Source organism: Phragmites australis, chromosome 1 (assembly GCF_958298935.1).
Source record: "Phragmites australis chromosome 1, lpPhrAust1.1, whole genome shotgun sequence".
In the NCBI taxonomy this organism is placed as follows: domain Eukaryota; kingdom Viridiplantae; phylum Streptophyta; class Magnoliopsida; order Poales; family Poaceae; genus Phragmites; species Phragmites australis.
In genome coordinates, this window is record NC_084921.1 from 18,534,383 (window position 1) to 18,552,693 (window position 18,311).

An 18,311-nucleotide genomic window follows, 5' to 3' on the forward strand; every position below is an offset into this window, starting at 1 on the left:
GAAGCATGCCTTATGGAAATATAGATTATTGGATGCAAGAAAATATCTACTAGGTAGGTGAAAAAGATGAGATTTCTCATTTGGATATTCCCAGTGGATCTCTTGAAAGTTGCATCCATGGGGGTAGGGCTTGTTGCACATGTACCCTTGTGCCATTCCATGTGTTACAGGCCCCGGCACAGTCGGTACGTCACACACGTATTATGGAGGAACTTGCATATTACCGCACATACTGAGGTACTTATCCCACCACTCTTCATTGGGCTCCTGTAGGCTCATCTTCAGTTGCTCAACATCCACGCGCCTCATTACCTCTACCTTATCGTAGCCATAGTTGATGCTCGCATACTCTACTTCATCTGCGTACCATTTGTACTTGCACCTAACCTTGTCATACTGTTGAAGGGAAGCAAGTGAATTATATGAAATTTGTAGCACGGTAGGATGCCAAGCACACTTACCCCACAACAAAACTAAGCAACCGTGGTAAGCGAGAACGGTTTCAGACTTGCTATTATACCGCAGTCGTACTGCGGCATGTGTACCTCATGCTCTTCTATCTCCAACTGCAGCTCCCTCTTCTTCTGCTCTTGGTCTTTATTTCTCCTTCGCCCTTTGTCCTCATGCTTGCATCTGTCAAGGATGTCGCACCATAGCTTGTAAGAGCCCATCTTTCCCTTACCCTTGTTGGACTCGGAGCCGGACACGAAAACCATGGAAGGGATTGTGTTGGAGAAGTAGTCATGGATGGGTTACCCTTATATACATAAGGGGGTATACTGCCAGGAACTGTTGAGTGTGTTGGAGAGAGAGTTATTGTGATGGCATGGTAGTTCTCAAGGATTCCTTTCACACGGATGTCGAAAGCGTCCGTGACAGAGAGAGAAAGATGTGTGGTACTATAGAAGAAGGGATAATGTCACATGCGAGTGTTTCCTCATCATTTTACAACGTGTAGTCAGGATGTATCTAAGCTATAGGATAGGATGCTTAAAGCTCTATCGTGTGGTCACTTCATGTGTAAAGCCTGAGTCATGATAGAGGTGTTGTCATTTAATGATTAAAGATGAGTCTTGTGGTCATTCTGTGTCAAAAGTGTGAGGCATGATACAGATGTTGTGCTGTAGCAAGGTGTTGTCATTTTATGCTAAAAGTTGAGGCGTGTTAATGAAAGTAAATTACATCACATATAAGGGTCATCGTAAGCATTCATTGTATGTCTGTGGCTATAGAACATAAGGCAATATGCACTGACTTGTAAGCTATTTGTACACAATCTATATTAAGTTACAATGGTATGTAGTTATTACTATCGCTTATTTCTACTGCTTTTCAGCAAATGGACCCTTGAGTTGTCATTTCATACTTAAAGTTGAGTCATGTGGCCGCTTCGTGTCTAAAGCCTGAGTCAGGATAGAGGTGTTGCCATTTAATTTTTGATTAAAGCTCTTTTGTGTGGTCACTTCATGTATAAAGACCGAGTCAAGACAAAGGTGTAGTGCGGTGCAGTCTAGTGAAAAGACTTTTTAGTGATACCCTTAATAGGCCGGTGCAGTCTTGGCAATAGACTTTTAAGTGCTACCACATCTATCCACTACCACGAAAACTTCTAGTATATAAAAAAACTCAATCGATTCTCTATTCACACATCTCGTGACCTCGAACTGTATTGAGACAATGGCGTATCCTCATCTTCTCAATGGCCCACTCAATGCACCACCTCAACACCCCATTTAGACGTCTATGGTAGAGATTTCTGTGCAAACCATAATGCTCTTCCTTGCTCGTTTTGGCGGCCATGTCGATATGGAGATGATGTTATAGTCCAAGTTTATGAGCATTTCGGTGACACATGCTGTCGATTCTTCCATTGTCCACATTTCAGGTTATGAACAAATAATACTCCCTTTCTTTCATATTTTATCAACACCATTTACTTACCTCATGTATCACCTTTTTCCAGATGGATGATTGTGGGTTCCAGTACTGGATTGACCCACGGATAGAACCACATATTTAAGAATACATCCGCCACCTCCATGTCGTTATCGAGGAACTGCAGGAAAAATTGCACCAAGAGAGATCCAGAAATGTCAGAAGGTGCTATATCCTGCCTCGCATTGTAGGTCGAAGGAACAACTGGGAGTAATATGAATGTGTTCATTTCTTTATCAGTATGACTAGAAGCAATGTATCCCGATGTACTGCCTTAGCCTTATGTACTATTTCAATATACCGTGTTGTTTGTAACGTTGGGTTTTGTACCGTGTCATGTAACGTTGGATTTTATTTGCACACGTAATTCTAGTAGGGTTCGTAATATGCATGCTTTTGATTTTTAAAGTTGCAAGTCAATGATTTATTGCATGATAGGACATCACGCAGATACATTCGAAAGCAGATAAGATTGCACGATGATACACTTTTGATTTTTAAAGTTGCAAGTCAACGATTTATTGCATGATAGGACATCACGCGGATACATTCGAAAGCAGATAAGATTGCACGATGCTACACTTTAGGACGGAAAGAGAACATGGGTAATAAAACCATACTAATAACATAGTATCGAAATAAACATCCTACATGACATGAAAATCACATAATAGAAATAACATAAACATGTACAAGTATTGTATAACAACGTAGTCAAGGGGTGTCGCGGTGGCCATGGGCATGCTTGCTGGGCATGCCTGCCGGCATCAGTCAGCCTGCTACTCTATCACGTACGTGGTAGATGGAGTACGTCATGGGGTCGCACGGAGGGTGCCAAGGGTGTGCAGTGTCTGTAGGGGTGACAGGGTCGGGCTGCATCGCCTGCATCGATAGAGGTGCCCCCTGCGATGGGCCCTCCATGTCGATCGGCAACAACAACCAGTTGTCCGTCACGGAGTGCAACAAGCCGAACGCTGCGTCGAAGGAGGCTGGAACTATTGCATGGTACAACTATATCAAATGCCATGCATCACAATATAGTTGAATTGGAAGATACAATCCCAGGGGATACCATTGATAGTGACGAACCTGGAATTGAAGCACCCTAGCGGAAACTAGGAGTCGACATGTACCACACCGATGGTGGCTGAGATGACGAGGCTAGTTTCGTGTGAAAGCATGGCAGCGCAGCCTGAGCACGTGATAGTGACCTCGTCTATGTGGTAGGCTCAACAACGTCCGATACCCGTTGGCACAAAACATGTCAAAAACCATCGAGGCAACACCGTGCCAGCCGACGCAGATTGGCCATCAGCTTGCCTGGGTCAACCCGCTGTGGGACCGATTCCTAGTAGTCCATGAAGTCTAGTAGCTTAGTGCTGACGTCTTTGCACGTGTCTGCTTGCAATTTCTTAGAGAACAAATTTAATAATAAGAATGAAAGTCACTACAATAAAACATCCTCACGTACCATTGCGTGGTACACCACCATCGGCTCCATAGTAAACGTGTCGGTGACCTCCGGCTCATGTTGTGGTGGCTCCAAAGGCACTAGGATGCACCTAACCCGTGTCACCTTGTGGAACCAGCGCAAGTGGTGTCCTCCGTCCTATGGTCGTAAGGCCCGCTAGGGACATGGATGTGCGTAGCCACATCCACCAACTTGTCCACCCATGCTTGCAACTTACCCTTCCAAGTTGTATCGTACGCGATGCTCATATCCTTCCTCGTCATCCTGCAAGATGAAGTTACGATTACAGAACTGAAATCATGAATAGTAAAGAACCTGTAACAACAAATACTTACAAGTGAGTGCTGTCCGTCGGTCGTCATGCCTAGGGGAAGTGATGGTGATACCCGAACTGCTTGAGCACTCTGTTCAGGTAGTAGGGCTTAACCATGACATTGAACACCAGCCATCGCCGTGTAAGCCAGAGAGCCTGGTCCCTGTGGCACAAGTCATAGAGGCAAAGAGGTGCCCGTGTCGTGACCACCTTGTGGCCGTACGGTGTCCAGTGCACCCTGTCCATCTAGAGCTGGTCGAATGCGGCAATGAACTGAGGGTATGAAGAGCGTGTTGTTGCTGTCACCCACCTCAGCTGCATGAAAAACAAAAGTGTCAAGCATATAAGCGTCATGAAAGAACTGTATTGAAAGAAATATGTTAACTTATATTCCTCACATCGTGATTGCACCAAAGTGAACCCATCACGGGGCCATCCACTACGTCGTGTAGGCTGAACTCATCAAGGAAGTAGAAAGCCTCATCATACGTGTCGTACAAGTTCAGGTGCGGGCGCCCTATGTCGACGCACTCGTATGACCACAGGGTCAGGAGCAAAGGACAACCTATGATCGACCCGAAGTCACTTCTCTTGCTGCAGGCCTTGCGCAATGCCCGGTACGTCTGCGCTAGGACTGTAGAGCCCCAACTGTACTGAGGGACATACTCCTGGGGCCGTCCGCAATCTGTTGCACAAAGAAGACAAACCACTTGTCAATGGTGTTCGCATGTGTGCTGGTGAAGAGGGCCCAGCCGAAAAGCCACAACAGGTACGCCTCCAGGTGTCATTGCACTCTCCAGTCCTCTAACTCTGGCGTCAGGCGGTCTTCCTGGAACTGCTAGATCCAAACCATTGATGGACTGTGGGGCCAGTCGAAGCCAACCTTCTCAGGCTACTGATCCTCAGGGATGACTCCATGGAACGTAGTGAGGAGCTCATTCCTACACCCAGCGTGCAAGTTCAGCCCAAACACAGTAGTCCCTGCCAAGGGCAATCCTAGAACCATGGAGACGTCCTGCAGCGTGACAGACATATCACCTACGGGCAGTTAAAAAGTGTGCATCTCCAGCCTCCATCCATCGACCCGTGCTGTCAACAGTTCCCTGTTAAGGAGAAACCAGGGCACCCGATCCCTAGTCGGATCGAGGTGACGCACCAAAGGAAGGAGACCCGATTCCCTCAACCTACGGAAAATAAAGAATACGAGTAAAAAAAACCGAGTGATTTACAACAGCAAACATATAATGTATAAAGTTATACCTCGGTATCCAACGCTGGTCAAACCTCCAGAAGTGGTCTGGAGTACGTAGGCGTAAGGCCGGGTACAACTCGGTGCCATCCAAGTGTGTCCGATACGTTGCATCGATCACAGGGTCGATGAGATCCATACCTAAAAGCAAAAAAGATTGTACTGCACACCATAATGAATATGACAAGTATATAGTAATGCAACACATAATATGCAAAATAAAAATTAAACTCGAGAGAAATAAAACACAAATAATAATACATAAATGAAATACAATATGAGGAGAAAAATAACAGGTTGTTCGAAAACATCATATAGTACAACACATTATGTGCAATGAATTTTGAGTACGTACAAAAGTTAGCAATATTACAACAAAGAGTAAGGCAGTCCAAATATAACATAACCCAAACAATCCAAATATTACAACGTGGCCCAAATATTACACCAAATACAAAGGTTATCAGGTACTCCAAATAAAATATAATACAACATGGTCCAAATATAACATCAAATACTCAGATTGCTCAATAATTCTAAATAGTACATAATACAACATACTCCACATATTACAACACATACTCACATTGTCTGAATATTACATAATACAACAATATGCCAATATTACAAGGCTTCAACACATAGACAGATTAATATTACAAACATAGAGCACCGTCCAACTAGTAATAGAACATGGAAACAATCATGCCATACTTCAAATAATAGTCTCATTCGAAGGATTTTTCTTCTTCTTCGGGTGGCGTACCGGGACACGCCTGACCTTCTCACTTGACACTAGAGTGTCCACCGGATACTTCTCGCACTACCCCCTCAAATGCGGATCTCCGCATACCAAGCACTCCTTGTGGGCACGTGCTCCCTCAACATCGTCCATATCGTTCCTGATACGTCGAGTCTTGCGTCGCCCATTTATGTAAACCTTGCTGTTTGGATCTGGAATCCAATACGGACCATTTTCAGGTGGCTTCATGAAGTCATGCACCACCCGTCACCCAAGAAACTTGCCAGACTAAATATTTTCTATGGCTTCCTTGCGGTAGTACGGTGATACGAGATACTCTGACTCAATGCTGCCCTTTGCGCAACAAGCTAGCACATGAGAGCAAGACAAATCATCAGTGATGGCTTGTTGCAAGTGCACTTGCACTTGTTGTCCGCTGGCCACAACATACATTCTATTGTAATTTCCTACTTTCTAATACCTAGTCCGATCTTGTCACGCAACATCACCTCGAAGTTACTGCTGACGGTTACCAACAATATGAACTCTGTGTGACTGGCCCTTCCCGTTATTCTCTTTCATGTAAGACATTATCTTCTTCTTGTACACCCTTTGCGGGTTACCCATATGTAGCGCGGCCTTACTGTAACGCTTTTGGAGATACTGCTGTGTTCCACAAGTGACTCACTTCACAATTGCCACTAATGACAGTGATCTATTCCTCTTCATTACCCAATTGTAAACCTCGGCGAGGTTAGTTGTCATAATTTCATAACGTAAACCATCAGTATCTGCAATGAGTGTCCATTTCTCCAGTGGTTCGTGTTTGATCTAGTCGGACTCTGCGGCTCAAGTGGTAAAGGCTCAAGGCCCTCGGGCTCCTCCTCCCTTGGTACAACTGGCTTCTTCAAAACTTTTTCCATGCGCTTACCATTTAGTTTATCCAGCTCTTCCCACAGTGCATCAAACTCTCTCCTTTGATTCTGTTTGCACAGCTTCTTAAATAGATCCATCAACCTCTTGCTCCTGAATTGTTTGTAGAAGTTTGCTCCAATATGCCGCATGCACCAATGACTATGCAAATCTGGCCACGGTAATACTCCACCCGCACCACTCTGCAATGTGTTGATAGCGTTCAACAAGCCTGCATGCCAATCGTGGAGTACACAAACGTTAGGCCTGTTACTAACAACACCTCTCTTAACCCACTGCAAAAACCATAGCCAACTATATGTAGATTCACGTTCGACAAATGGAAAAGCCAAAGGCACAAAATGGTCCTCACCATCAACCTCGATAGATGTGAGTACATGCCACCTGTATTTGCCTGTGAGGAATGTTTCGTCCATGCACATCACGGGCTAGCAATATCAGAATACCTCAATCATACAGCTGAACGACCAGAATGCCCGCTGAATGACTCGATCTTCATCCTGATTGACAAAATCATGAGTGACAATGTAGGTGCCTGGGTTCCTACCCTGAATAACATCTAGCAGTGAATGTAGGTTATGGTATGAGTCCTTATATGTGCCAAACCTCTTCTTTAACACCTTCTATTTCGCTCTCCATGCCATGTCATATGAAATCTCGTACCCAAATCTGGTGTTGATAGTATGCATAACTCCAAATGGAGACACACTAGTCTTCTTCACAATCTCTCTGTACACCAAATTTGCAACATAGTCAGTGCTCATGTTCCTATGCACACGTAGAGGTCGGCTTAAGTTGTAAGTATATGGCCCAACAATAGATGCTAACCATACTATGTTACACCTCAGTAAGAATCCATGAACTCTTCAAGTGCAATCTTTAGCTAAACATTTTATGTTGTATGTCCGAGGATTATATATTACCACTTTGAACTCCCTCGCCTCCGAGAAACACCATCTCTTCACTGTATACTGCAGATGTACCTTGTCATGAAATATCTGGCCTTTGATCATCATGATGGAATCATACTCCGATGCCGACTCATGTCGTTCGTTCATCGTCAACTTCTCCAAAGAAAAATTCGTCCATTATTCCGGGATACCTAAACCTGAGTCTAAAATGTGCGGAACTCGTCATTATCTGACTCCATCTGGTCAACTAGTGCCTCATCCCGTTATCCCTGATCAGCACACATCGTAGCCTGATTTTCTTCCCCGTTATTACGTTCTTCTCTTGTAGTCTATAGCTCAATCAGTGTACTAGTCTATAGGGGTACCTCTAGAAACAAACTCTCCTGGACCTCCTCATGGATATTATTTTTACCAACAACTTCTATGGTGCTAGGTTCAGCTTCTATGGATCCAACATCGCTTGCTTTTACAAGAATACAGTGGGAAAACCCCATCTCAACCCCAGTGACACAAATTGTTACCATTGCTTCAAACATGTAACCTCCAAGAGCTCTCACTGCCAGTCGGTTTCTCGACATCTAGGAATCAGAGCCTTAATTATCAACCGTTGATATGCCAGACTAAGTTATAGTAGATTGTACAGCCAACCTAACACTGGGACCGTTGAATCTCTCCTGGACTATGCAATTATGTATCCACATACTGGAAGTTACTAAGATCCACCTCACTATCACAATGCATGACATATCAAGGGCTGTTAAAAACCCTGAACCCCATTACCGTTGACATACCTGATTCAAGAATCATACTATACTCTGTCAGGTTAAATAATTATAATCAACATACAATAGGTACTACCACAAAATCTATTCAACCTCATCACTTGTATTCTACATAACCATCAAATATCACCGCTAACATACTCTTTCGGTTCACATTATACAACTATACCATTCTAAATGTATTGCTATAAAAAAATTACTTTATTTCTATTCTAAATATCCTACCGCTATAATTTCTAACTAATTCTACTTCCTCACTAGTCCTAAATTTCTAACTAATTCTAACTATTTAAAAAAGAAAAAAACATATTGGTGCCACTCTGCTCATCGCCCGCCTGACGGCCACCACTACCTGCCGCTTGTCGCACGACGCCACCCACCACACGCCGCCCACTCGTTGTCGATGCTCGCCATCACCGCTAGTCACTGCCCGCTGTGTACGGTCGTGCGTGGGAGAGAAATCACCGTCCGTGGAATATATAAAGGCCTGTTGGCACGCGGAATGCCGACAGACCTAACGTGGCACCTGTCGGCATTTCGAGTTTTGACATGCCATATTGCGTTACCTGTCGGCATCCGGAATGCTGACAGGAAATTACGCTCCACGCAAAGCCTACGTGGCACTCCCGTTTAACCGGGCTCATAACCTGTTGGTATTCCACATACCGACAGATCCACATGCACAACATCACGTAAGTTGTCGGCATTCAGAGTACCGACAGATGTCTTGTCGGTATTTTGCGTGCCGACAGGTATTTATTCTTGTAATTTTTTAAATAATTATTATTTTTTAATTTTTTTAATAAAATAATATTATTTTAAAAAACTCGACTTACTCAATACTGACTGAATGAGCTCTCTACTGACAAGGACTGCATGATGTACTGAAAGTTCTTCTGTTCTATTATTCATTTAAGAGCGAAACAGGGAGGACTAAAAACAAAGGTTATGTCAAGCAAATGTGTCCACTTCCGCGAACTTTTTGTTAGGAAAATGGCAATATATTGAGCAATCTAGAATTTTTTCTCGAGGGAAAGATTTCATATGTAGGTGATTTCACACTCATATGTTAAAACAATATTTAAAAAAAAGAAAAAAACGAATTGTATTTACCCAAGATATTGGCAAATTCCTTTGCCACCTCGAATTTGTTCAAACAACCATTGGCCTGTTTAACCTGACATTTAGGACCGACATCTTCTCTGAAAACCTCACAGAAAGCCTTGACAATGCCCTGCAACACGGGCCCAACCGCCCAAATGGGAATGGAGTACGTGAGGGACACTGGAACAGAGGGTTCAACAAGAAACTGCGACACTGGGGCAATGCGTTGTGTCGCACAAGAAACTGCCCGTACTTGACTAAACACCACCAGAACACTGATGAATATCGAGTTGGCCAACACCAGAAAAACTAGGACTTAAACAACTGATACCACTAGGAGATATGTTGATAGTTCATACCATGCCTTGAAGAGCAGAAATCGGTACCAACAAAATTGTTATTTGAACAGGAAATTTGGTAGATTCTCCAAAAGCATAAAATGAATTTGCAGCAGAATAAAGGTCCACGCAGGTAGCAGAAAAGGAGGTCTGAAGGAAAATATAGTTGTAACGATTGCATTATAAATCTCATAATCAATTGCAAACTGAAACGATTCATACGTAACTTCTGCCTAGCTCCCGTTAGAAGTAGAGCTTCATTCAACAAATCCCTTAACTTGGATTTTCTGTACAACCTCATTCCTCATCCGAAATCAGAGCTTCTGCGCTTCTTGTTCAAACTTTTTCGACTGCAATTGCTTCTGCATGTTATCAGAGTCCATGTTGGCATCAGCAAAACCTTTTGGTCCAATCGTGGTGCCAAGAGAAACTCGACTTTATGAACTCGTCAACAGCCTCTTCATCACCTGGATAGGGAAACTTTCTTTGCTCATAAAGATGGGCCATATCTCTTTCTTCCTATCAAATATTTAAAATATCTAATCACATAAACTGAAAAGGAGAGGCAAAATCTGGAAGAATAAGTATGACCAGAGAATGACAAAGGTTCATTAAATTTCAAGAGAGATATTTACCTCTCCCGTTCATTAAGGCCAATGAAAATTTCTTGGAGAGACCATCAATAGGATTATTTTGGTGCTATAAAATATATTGATGGATAGTACTATTTGAAGTCACAAAACACTGTAAGTTTGGAATACATGCAGTTAAACATTCTAATTTGAGCTATCGATGTCCTTTTAAATATTGAGATCGAACATATGAAAGTTGCACCAACATTCTCTCTACCAAAAGGCATCTTTACATAGCAATAAACTCCAAAAAGCATAATGAAGGAGGTTTTCTCCTTATTTTCCTTACGCATGCTAATCTGATGATAACCCGAGCACGCAACTAGGGAACTAATCAACTCACATTAGGAAGTTAAGTTAACCAATTGGTCGATCCTCATAAGTGGAAAAGGATCATTTGGGGCAGGCTTTGTTTAGGTTGGTGAAGTCTACGCACATTCTCTACTTGCCGTTAGTCTTCTTCACCATCACAAGATTGGCCAACTACTCGGGGTGAATGACTTTGCGTATAAAGTCTGCCTTCATGAGCTTGTTGATTTCCTCCTGAATTGCTTCTCGTCAATCACTAGAGAAACGATGGAGTTCCTGTCGAATAGGTTTTGATCTAGGCTGAATAGCTAGCATACGCTCTATCACCTCTCTGGGTATTTCAGGCATGTCAGATGGTTGGCACACAAAAACATCTGCGTTCGCACAAAAAAAAGTAACGAGCTCCTGTTTAGGATTCAATCGGGGCCTATCCGGACATATTTGGATGGCTCTGTTGGGTCCAACAGAATGGTTTTGATGTCATCGTTAGGCTTAGGAGTTATACTAAGCCTAAAGTGTTTGGATTGCGTCTGCACAAGAATTAGCATCATGTAAAGGCAACTGCTCAACCAACTCAAGCCTTTTTCTTATCACACTTCAAAGCCATACGTTTATCTCCACGTAATGTAATGACTCCTTTTAGCCCTGGCAACTTCATGCACTGGTATATGTAGTGGGCACTAGCCATGGACTTTTCTAGAGTTGTCCATCTGAGAATAGCATTGTATACTATTTCAAAATTTGCCATATCAAACATATTTTTTCTGTTCGGAAATTCTCGAGCGTCCTGAAACCGACCGGGAGCAAGACTTGGCCATTAGGTGCTGCTGAACTCGGGATTATGTCATGGAAGGCATGCTTCATAGGATCAATATTTTTTCTAGGTACTTGCATAGCATCCAAAGTACCAAGGAACAAGGTATTCAAAGAACTTCCACCATCAACAATAACTCACTTTACCTTGCAATCATTCATTATGGGCACGACTACAATCAAATATTGACTTGGGTGACTAATCAAGTTAGGACAGTCATTCTTGTCAAATGCAATTAGAATTTTCGACCACTTGAGGACCTTGGGCATTGAAGAAGTTCTAGCATAGACCTCTCAATTGATGCGCTTGTGCTGTTGCTTTGTCTTGTAGGTGGTAGATCTCCAAACAAATGGCTGATGGTATGCTCACCACTCTGGAATGACGTATCATTATCCTCATCATTGTCTTTGAGCTGTCGAGGTTTAGAGTTGGAAGGCCTACTTGAGGACTTCGTTCCCATATTCTTTTCCACCTGTTTGAGCATGACATGATAAGTAGTCAAGTCATGTGTATCTGATTTGTGAATAAGGCACCACCTTCTATTCGTGCCCTCCTCCGATGAGGGTTTCTTACCTTTGTCGAGAAAATGACAAAATATGAAGTTCTTGTTATGGGTTATGGCCATGAAATTTGGTGCCTCAACCTTATTCTTTTTCATAACCATATCGGCCTTCTTCTTCGGCCTGTGCTTGTCGGCCAACTTGAAGACCTCACCTTCCAGGTTAGGCTGAGGCAACTTATCCCCCTTATTGAGGGAATGACTCCACTCAACTACTATTGCTACAACACGACTGCCAGTCATCTTGAATAGATCCTTAACACTTTGAGGCAGATGCATGGCCATATCTTTAGTTAGCCTTATGTTCTACACTCCTTGTCGAAAAACTCGAATCACATCTTGTATTCATGATGTTATTGAGTCTTTTGATGAACTGTCGTAGAGTCTCATCATTCTAATGGTAAAGGCAATGCATGTCATCTTCTTTTCTGGAACACTCATAGATTCCTTGGAAGTTAGCCAAGAAAAGGTCACAGAAGTGTTCCCATGAGTAGACTAATTCTATGGGCAAATTAGTAAACCATGATTGGGCGGATCCTTCAAGCACCGTAGGGAGGAAATTAGCCATAACTTTCTCATCTCTATAGTCTACTTGGATAGTTGTAGTATAGATTTGGAGAAATTCTAATGGATTAGAACTTTCAACTTACTTCTCCAACATGCTGGGTCATAATCTATTCGGCTAGTAGACTACTTGGAGATCAGGTGTGCAAGCTTGACACCCAGTAACCGCTATGGTACTTCTCGAGTAGTGGGAGACATAGACCCAACCCTAAGGAATCGTATTATCTTGATTCCTGGAACTTGGTTTGTCCCTTCTGGGAGATCTATTTTGATGTTCCACCCTGTCATGATGTTCATCGATGTTATGGCATAGATCATGCGTAAGGTGATCTTTGGAAGGCGTTGTGCGGCATGCTCGTTGGTTTCAGGCGTGCATCCTTTCATGGGCTAGTCTAGCCTCTCTATGTCGATCTATGGAACCTTGGCTAGGTCTATTTCAGCATGAGCTACTTGTCCGAGTGGTAAATCTTGCCGAGCTGGAGGCTTCTACCCGCTATTGTGCATCGGTGATAGCACCACCAATGTCCTCCAACCAACACACTCCTTCTAGAGTATTCAACACTTCTTATGGAAGATTGGAGAGTAGGATTTTTATGCCTTGCAAATGTTGAGCAGTACTAGAAATAAACCAAGCTTCATTATGTTGTCGGCCCAATGAACCAAAAATCATCCAGCCCAACGTTGCCTGGTGATTCAGGGAACATTCATGCTCATCTCAAACGTATGTTGGTGTGGGATGTCTTGATGGACTCGACTCTTCTTGTCATACACCATCATCACTGTTACTTGTGTTATGGTTCTCATGGCCAGGAATAACCATCGCTAGGTCCTCCGTCTAACTAGCGGACAATGCATTGACATCATAGTGTTGTATGTTTTCTTTGTTTGTAGATGCGTCGAACTCTGAGAAGCGAGGATCATCCTTTAGAATCACCTGCTCTGTATTGGCGACTACTCGGTGGTGAAGACCACTAGAAATTGAGGCTGTAGTCGTAGTTAGGTTTTCTGATCTACTAGCCGTATCATCTTGACCGTCGAGCTCCAAGGCTCAACAGCCAAAATTCAACATTGAAGATCGAGGAACCTCCATCAACTCATCGAGCTTCACGTATATGTTAGGTACAAAGTTGTCATAGAACTCATCATCAGAGTATCCCTTTGTCAGACACTTGATGCGCTTAGCTGATGATGATATGTCTTGTCATATCCCCATAGACGGTGCTAGTAGTCAACGATTGTTAAAGTCAATTACGTAAATACTTATTTAAAGTAGGGATATCTGATCATCAACTAGACAAATACTACAAGAGAACTAGCATGTAGTTGTGACTTTTTTCTTGCCTCTAGACAATCATAGAATCATTTTTTAAAATGACACATAAATGTTTCCCCATGCGTCAACCCTAGGACAGTAGTGGCACTTTGTAAATCACGTCTCACTACTACAGAAACCCCAATCGGTGAATGCCTATCAATGCCGGGTTGGCTAGCACTAGCAGTGATAAGGTATCATTATCGGTTCATAACCACCAATGGCCAAAAAACTAATGAGATAGTTGGAACCGGTAGTGATACAACTTATCACTACCAATTCACACCACCAATCGGTAGTGCAACATCATTACTTGCTTGTGGCATAAATTGGCAGTGATAAGTAGTGTATCACTATTGGTTGGTACCAGTAATCAGCAATGATTTATCAATGCCAGTTCATTGTATTGACTGACAATGATATATCCTTTATCAGTACCAGTTGATTACATGAACCGGCAGTGACATGAGACATGCCTCCAGAGAGGACGTGTTGGCTAAACTTGGAAGTTCAAAATTTTGACTAATTAAGCTTGGAAGTGAAAGATCTTATTTTTATATATAAGGTAGATTACAAAAGAAGTTTAGTATTACAAACAAAAACCAACATTTGGATGGCACTAAAAGACTAATTAATAAACCTATATACCCTACGCCTATGCTATCTTCTGCTTCTTTGATTGTGGGTTGTCATCCTCTAATGACAATGGCTCTTTATCGTCGCATCGCTGTCGATGATGATGAGGTCATCGTGACCTCTTGAGGCGACGAACCTCCTCCTCGGAGCTCATTTTTCTTGAGCTCATCCCAGTCAATGCTTATGCTATCGTCATCATCAGCAACAACGGTGGACTCCTCCTACTTGTCATTATTGGAGCCCTCGGCACTGGTGACCTCCTCATTACCCTCCTCCTTAGAAGAGGACGCATTATACTCAAAATATGTGTCATCCTTATCCTCGAATAAGTCATCCAAGCTCGCTGGTGCGTAGAGTTTCTTCGGTGGAGGACCCTCGCCCAAGAAGTTCACCCAATCATAGTTGTACAGGGAGGAGGACCGGTCATCGTCAGAGGAGGAGAAGGAGAGGTCATCGGAGGAGAACGGCATTGGCTCCTCCTCGTCTGATGAGTATGATGGTGGGAAAGGAGGAGATACGAGAGGTGGTGATGGGGGAGGAGGTATGGCACCCATGACTAGATCGAGAAGACAAATGATCTAATTTGTGTGTGGTGGATGGTAGGAGGAGCTGCGACATCGTGGATGAAATGAGGAGGGCCGGGGAGGACGAGGATTATAATGATCGTTCAAGGAAGACAAAAGGGGCGTTGTGCATGTAGTTTTAATGGCATGAAACAACGAAGGGGTGCCACACATGCAGTTTTAAGGGGACAATTAAGATATCACTATCGGCATAATTACCACTGGCAGTGATGGAATATCATTGTCGGTTGGTATATACAATTTGTAGTGATAGGGGACGAGTGAATATATGTGTTGGTCTATCACTTTTGGTTGGTAACTCCAATTGACACAATTACAAACTCTATTTAATCATGCTCCCTCTATCATTTTCTATACATCACAAGTGAGAATTCACTCTGACAATAGTGAGATTAGAGTTCTTTGTTCTTCCTTACTTTGATTGCTAAAGGTTTGTGAAGAAACATGGTTTTTTTCCTCTATTATTCTTGTCTTATATTTTGCAGATCTTCTTCTTCTGTCATTATGATGGCTCATTTTAATTGTCAAAGGGTTAGGGTCATCCAACTTGTTGCTGATCACTTGGGTCTCGTTCTAGCCCCCTAGGAATGTTTGCTTTTCATTTGGGGACACCATGTTCATCCAACCCTAATCATGTGGATGATCATTGTTTCTGTTCTCCAATGCGCCCTGGGACTGACCAATGATATGTTATCTTGGATTGACTTTGATTCCCATAACATCTATTGCTATGTTCTCTGTCTGTTACCTAAAAATGTTTTGTTTTTGCATGGTCATCAGTGACAATGTCATCTTCACCAGAGTGAGCCACATCAACCTGGTGGAGCAGGCACATGATCCAACAACCAGCTTAAACATCAAGAAGGTTTTTTAAACTGGTGTCATAAACTTTTATGTAATGAACTAATAGTTTCTATGAACTTATCACAATTGAGCAGACTCGCCTGTCTTATGTTGCCTAGCCTCATTTGGGCCAACTGAATGGTATCATTGTGGGCCAATATTTAGACCCCTTTTCATGGCCTGCTAGTCGCAACTTGCTATACCTTTACTATTCTTTAGTACCACACTGCCTATTGAGGAACATCATGCACCCTCTTAGCTCTGACTTGTACAACCAAAGGGTTGTGTGGGGCTTGTAGTGGTTTGGAACATACTAGTGGCTTTCTTGGCCCTATAGATCAAGCACCATTTATTCAATTTATTTTAATAGTATCACTACCAGTTCTAATTATGAACTGGCAATGATGGTCTATCATTGACACCTCAGTTCCCATGCCCAATGCATTCATACTATCACTGTCGATGCTAGTTGTGAACCAACCATGATAGACTATCACCAATGCCTCTATTCTCGTGCCCCATGCATTCAAACTAGATACATTGTCAGATCGTGTTTATTATTGCCGATCAGTTACTTGATCTAGCAATGATAGTATCACTACCCTATATAATTGTTCTTATCCACCCTTCTTCAACACTTAGCTGCTCTAGAGCCACCACACAGATGCCTCGGCCTCCACCGTGCAACCTCCTCCACATCTCAGAGCTGATATCGCGTCCTCATCCATCCTGACGCTGGCCTCCTCCACACCAATGCCTTGGTTCCCTCCATGCTCCATGCCCTCCCAAGCCTCCTCCATCGCATGACCTCTTCCACATCTCAGAGATGATGCCAAGTCCTCATCCACCCCGACACTGGCCTCCTCCACATCGATGCCTCGACTCCCTCTGCATTGCCGTCACCTCAAGGTAATCCCCAACTGTTGCCTAGTCCTTCTCACTAGTCTAAGAACTTGGATGTGTGTTACTGCAAATAGTCAATAGATAGAAGATTAATGAACAAAAATGGATGAGTAAACCCAAGAAAAATAATGCAATATGCCAATTATGATTTCATGTCAAATTCAATATTTTTTATGATGTAAGTATAACTTTCTACTTTTGCACCAACAAGATGTAAATGTCCAACTGGAATCAAACTTAGGTGGTGTAGGTAAACACATCCACACCCTGAACCAACAGAGGCCAAAAGTTGTACTTTCATTATCTAAAAAAGTCACATTCCAATTTTGGACACACAACTGAGGCACAAATAAATAATTTTTGTTGTCATTTCTTGGCGCAATATAGTCGTACAAAAACATGTTTCAAAATATAGTGCTATATTTTAGTGGACTAGTTTTCTTGAAAAGTAACGATATTGATGGCTAGGTAGTTTGCCAATGATGATTTCATATATTATGTAACTTTTATGAGATGCGAGATTTCACTAATGATATTTTGAAGTTGATTTAATGGCCATCATTAATAAATCATATTAGGATAGCATAAATAGGCTTCTGTAACCTACTTAACAGCTATGGGAATACCATCCTCGATGAGGTAGGATTACACCTGGGCAGAGAGAGAGAGGAAGGTGTATTAGGTTTGGTGCTACCTTCCTTCTCCCTCTGTCTTGGTGAATTTTCTTCTGCTAAGATTAGCCACCAAACTTGAAGAGATCATAGCACTTGGTGAAAGGTGCATTAGGTTTTTTAAGTGCTCATCCTAGGACTATTGGAGCCACCCTCGTTGAATTTTCTTAGCCAAACATAGGATTAGATACCAAGGCTCAACCTACATGCACACATTCTGCGATAACAAAGGCGTAGTCCTCCTAAATGATACTAAGGTATATAATTTTACATATTAATACCTAATTTTTAATGTGTACATATATAAATAATGAAATCATATATGAATCATGAACTGTATATCAACCATATATGACATGTGATGATTACCTATGTGTGTGAAGTAAGATTAACTGTATGTGAACCATATATGCTATTTTTTGGGGTGTGAAAATATCACTATCGGTTCATGGTTCAAATTGGTAGTGATAACGGTGTGCCGGTTCATGACTCAAACCGATAGTGATAGTGGTGATATCAGTGCCGATTTGTAGCTCAAATTGGCAGTGATAGTGGTGATATTAGTTCCAGTTCGTGGCTCAAAGCTGTAGTGAAAGTGGTGATATCAATGCTAGTTCGTAGTTTAAACTGACAATGATACTAGGCTATCATTGACAGTTCCATAACTGACATTGATACTCCTAGACTATCATCGTCGATTGCGTAA